This window comes from Silene latifolia, chromosome X (genome assembly GCF_048544455.1).
Source record: "Silene latifolia isolate original U9 population chromosome X, ASM4854445v1, whole genome shotgun sequence".
Lineage (NCBI taxonomy): Eukaryota > Viridiplantae > Streptophyta > Magnoliopsida > Caryophyllales > Caryophyllaceae > Silene > Silene latifolia.
In genome coordinates this window covers 37,745,126-37,750,636 of record NC_133537.1, presented here as the reverse complement: position 1 = coordinate 37,750,636, position 5,511 = coordinate 37,745,126, and the positions used below count along the sequence as shown (strand labels likewise).

Here is a 5,511-nt window from a genome sequence, read left to right as displayed (position 1 = left end):
CCGGTGGATATGAACTTTATCTAAAAGCTTGAAAAGCATTTACCTCTTCAATAGAAGCTCGGCAATGAGCAGCATAATGACCCGCACCTCCACATCCATCACAAACGATGATTTGGCTTGTTGAAGACACAACATTGAGTTGTTGGATGGAATCTTTAGCATCTCTTTCCGCCAATTGTTGTTAGAGCAAGACAATTTGAGCTAGCAAAACGGAGTTGTTAGAGGATTCATCTTTACCTTTGGATGGCACAACTCGGGAATTGACATATTGGGCATCATGGACCGCCATAGATTTGATCGTGGCATGAGCAAGGTTGGTGTCAATTTGATCAAACCGCCCATTGTTAGCGGAATCAAGAATCCTTCGGGACTCGGCACACCATCCATTGTAGAATATTATTGCTAGAAACCAATCATCTAGCCCATGATGTGGGCATTGCCTTTGAAGCTCTTTGTTCCTCTACCAAGCCTCATATAAGCTCTCAAGAGCTTGTTGACGGAATCCGGTGATTTGGCTCTTCAAAGTTTGAGTTTTCTCCGGTGGAAAAAACTTTTGGTAAAAACCAAGAGCCAATGTCTCCCAATTGGTGATTCCTAAGGTGGTGCGGTCAAGGCTATTGATCCAGAGTTTGGCCTTGTCCTTCAAAGAGAAAGGGAAAAGTATTTCCCTTATTTGGGTTTGGGTGACGCCCGTTTGATGGATCATGGAGCAATAGTCACAAAAGTTTTGCACATGCAAATTGGGATCCTCCAAAGGACTTCCTCCAAATTGCTTCCTCTCCACAAGGCTAATGAAAGCCGGTTTGATCTCGAATTCCGGCGCGGTAATTTGAGTGGTTGTGATACCGGCCGGAAGCATGGCCGCGGTGGGCTTTGAGTGATCGGAAAGTCTCACCATCTTTTTGGTAGTAGATGGTGATGGTGGTGGAGTTGATGAACAAGAAACCTCCTCCTCTTCAAGAACTTTTAGATCGTCTAAGTAATACTTTCTAGCACTTTCAACTTGTATGGGAGAAGTGGCTTCTTTCACTTCCTTCCAAAAGCGTCGTCTTCTCCTAAAGGTTTTCTCGGGCTCGGAATCCGGTGAAAGCAATTCTCCACTACGAGAGGACCTGGGCATAAGACAACAATTTCTAGAGAAGTGATAAGTAACGGTCTCAAGGAACAAGTGTTCCTCAAGACAAATAAAACAAGATAAAAATCAACAATTCAAAAAGCAATAAAACCGTCTCCCCGGCAACGGCGCCAAAATTTGATAGGCTTATCGCGTACCTATGCAAAGATAAATTCCCTAAACACAAATAAATGTAGTAATAGGGGTCGAACACAAGGAAACGGGAATTGCGTCGTGAATTGCTATGGGTAGATTTTTATCAAGGTCGATTTCGTTTTTAGTTTGGTTTGGTTGTTTGATTGACTAATAAAACTATTATGTGAATTATATGATTAAAAGGGAGTCTAAGGGGTTAGGGTCACACATGCAAAGGTAAACATATGATTATGATAAATTAGGTACTAATAACATTGTCAATTGCTTAGGCTTAAAGATACCCACCTTGCGGCATTAGCATCAACCATAGACCGGGTCCTAGAGAAACTCTCGTCCATGACTAGGTCATCCTACTATACATGCTTAGTCTAATTCAATTCCGTGCCTCTCGACTTATAGAACGAATGAACAAACTTAATCATTTGAATAAGGCCTTAAACAACGATTAAACGTGACGATGCAAACATGTGATAGAAGCAATATGAACAATATTATTATTAACTTATTTTATCATGTTTATATATTAAATTTATGCATGGCTCCCCTAGCCCTTAGACTAAGAGATTTAGCTACTCATTTTAAGATGTAAATTGTAAACTATATTAAGAGAAGTGATAAATATGATTGTATGATCTAACAAATTAGGTGATATAACATGTAAAGGAAATTAAGCTAATGAAATGAGATTAATAGTAAACTAAATAGCAATGAAAAATGTAAATTAGAAATAGAAATACCTTAATAGAGATAACTTGTATGGAAGAAACAAATAGAACCAAATGCTTGAAATGTAATAATAACCAAATGTTTGAGAACTACAAGCTTAACTTATATTGAAAACTATTATAAAAACTATTGAGAGAAATATAATGCTTAAGGCTATGTAAAGAAAATGAGACGTGAAAAATGAGATACCCCAAGACCTTGGAACACCTCTCCTATTTATAGGAGAGGAAGAAGAAACGTAAACATTCAAGATGACTGCGGCCCCGATCGGGGTCGTGTGTTTCCGGGTGATTTCTCTTAATTCCTCCCTTAATTGCTTGAGAAATCCTAAGTGTGTGATTAATGACCCTTAATGCACCCGGGTAAATGCTCCATCTAACATCTTTAGAGCTCCCAAAAAGCATCCTAAGCATGTTGGAATCTTATGCTTTCCACCTTGACTTGGATTTGAACATTGGGCTTTGACTTTGATTGTTGGCAACATTTGCATTACTCATATTAATCCATCAATTTCTCCATGCAAAACCCAATCCAATGCTTAGTCCAACAATTGGTCTTGATTAGCTTAGTGAACTTGGTGTATAAAATGATAGGAAAAAGCCTCTAAATGCTTAGATTCCTACAAAACCGTAACAAACACAACAATACACCTAGGACAACAAATATTAGCTTATGACACTATGATAAGTGCTAAATATCAAATAAAATGGAGCTAATATAGGGGATGAAAGTATACAAAATATGCACTTATCACCTATGTACTCGATCGAGTACCCCAAAACACGATTCTGGTTATAAAAACGTCAAATACCCACTCGATCGAGTCAGACCCACTCAACCGAGTACCTCACCTACTCGATCGAGTACCCCCTACTCGATCGAGTCATGCTGACTCGTATATACTACCCGCATGTTATCTCTCATATCCCAACATACTGTACAACTTTATCAACTCAACATTATAATCTAGCTACGCATGCGATTCTACACAACTCCTCATTCAATCATCAAAACAACTATTTCATGTTATCAAATGCCACGTAATAAACAACCATCATGCTTCTTATACAAACAACATATATATATATATATATGTATATATATATATGTATATATATATATGTATATATATGTATATATATATATATACTTCACTAACTTTTCAATCACCATATCAATCTTCTACTCTCAACATCCATCAGTTCACAACATATATCGTCACATTCACATACAAGCTAACAAACACCACATATGAACTTGACATATACCCCCCATGTGACCGGTTCAAAATTGTAGGGCGAGTTCGCGACTTTAGGACGTCTCCCAAGCCTTTGCATTAGCTCCTACAACCTTTACCCCGGGTTCATTTTAATTGACTCCCTATATTCATTAGATTCATTGGTTATAGATTTCAGGATCGTCTCTCTGATACCATTTTGTAACACCCCCATACTCCAAGTGCCTTACCAGGACCACTCAGGTATAAAGATGCTACCATCTCGGTTGCCCAAGGCAATGATAATCATAAGACAATAACGAAACAATATTTAAATAGTATAAAGTTAAGTGAAAGGTTACAATCCAAAACCAAATACCAAAATACGGTTACATGCTCTCAAAACCAACTGTCTACTCAACTAATGAAATGTTTAACAAACTACTCAGGCTACAGCGGAAGACTCTATCATCTGAAAGTGGCACATCCCAGCTATCCCATGTAACTCGACTCATACCTGCTCACCATCCCCGAATGGATCACCACAGTTTTTAAAACAATAAACGGGGTCAGTACTAATCACACAATTTATATAATCCAACAATACAATAAACAACACAGCCCAATCGTCACAGATATACTCCAAACTCCATTCCCAACTCCACAATACTGATTACACACTAAAGTGTGTAGCCCTGCCAGAGTGCCCATCGCAACAGGTCACTCCACGCCGCCAGTGGGGACCGCAACCGTTCCCACCTAATCCCCGCTCATCTCCATTGAGCGATAAACCCAAATTCCTTAATGTGCACATCCCTTCTGTGGCGAGTTCCACAGAAGGCGAATAATGGGTGTGAAGCCACTCCCGCAAGTGACTCCACTTAGCCAGGGACGCCCCCCGAAGAACACAGATAGATACAAACAATCACAACTACTAAACAGCAATCAACACCAACAACCGTCACAATACTCGTATGATAACAATCAACAAACACAAATCACCACCAACACATTGTCGGACTAATACTGAGTAGGGAAACCCTACCTGGAAAGCAACACAATCAGACGATCTCAACAGCTGTTATCAAAAGGCCTCTTCTACGAATCCTCCTCCTAACATACAATCATACAATTACTACCAAACAAGAAACACAACAAAACCCCCAAATCCCCAAATTAGGGTTTAACGAACTTTAACAAAATACCATAAAAACAGTACGTAGGTCTTACCCTCGACACAAGGATCACAAAGGTATAAAGAAAGGTGAATTCCGACCTTCCAAGCTCCGGGATTTGCCAATAATGCGATTGATGCGAAGAACGTAAATTGTTTTCTCTTTTGAAAGTAATTAGGTTTGTAAAGTGTATTAAGAAAGTGACGGAAGAGTTTATATATTAAATCGCATTATTAACAAAACCCGACAAAACATCCCCCCGTAAACCGGCTACTCGATCGAGTACCCAACAGGTCAGAAACTGTTTTAAATCGCAAAACACCTTTACTCGACAGAGTAAGGCCCACTCGATAGAGTACCCAGAGGCTCATAAAACCGTAGTATTACAGCACGAGCCTCACTCCGGGTCTTCGAATCCTTCATAAAAGGGCAAGAAAACGGAATAAAGAGGCTAAAAGATGACACTTTTATAAGACGGCGAAAGACGAAACCACTACAAAAAGGAGACTTTTTTACCATTAAAGAAGGAGGAAGGAAAAAGGAAGAGAATGGTACAAAAATTAAGGAAAAAGGTTGAGAAATGGGGACGGAATCTGGATTTGAAAGGTCGAAAAAAAATGGCGTTGCAGATGTAAGTTGTATGTTGTTGACTGGGAAATTGTTGTTGTTCAAAATAGAAAAGGGATGGGGTAAGTGACGGACCAGGGAGGGTGGGAATAATAATAATAATAATAATAACAACAACAACAACAACAACAACAACAACAACAACAACAACAACAACAACAACAACAACAACAACAACAACAACAACAACAACAACAACAACAACAACAACAACAACAACAACAACAACAACAACAACAACAACAACAACAACAACAACAACAACAACAACAACAACAACAACAACAACAACAACAACAACAACAACAACAACAACAACAACAACAACAACAACAACAACAACAACAACAACAACAACAACAACAACAACAACAACAACAACAACAACAACAACAACAACAACAACAACAACAACAACAACAACAACAACAACAACAACAACAACAACAACAACAACAACAACAACAACAACAACAACAACAACTACAACAACAACA

The 5,511-nt window shown here is 38.8% G+C and overlaps 1 non-coding gene across 1 annotated transcript; it reads left to right on the top strand.

Annotated features, from left to right (window-relative positions):
- Nucleotides 1–419: 419 nt before the first annotated feature.
- On the top strand, nucleotides 420–526 carry LOC141625187 (small nucleolar RNA R71). The gene has a single exon (XR_012534981.1). It is a non-coding gene; the product is annotated as a small nucleolar RNA R71 (small nucleolar RNA).
- The last annotated feature ends 4,985 nt before the right edge of the window (nucleotides 527–5,511 follow it).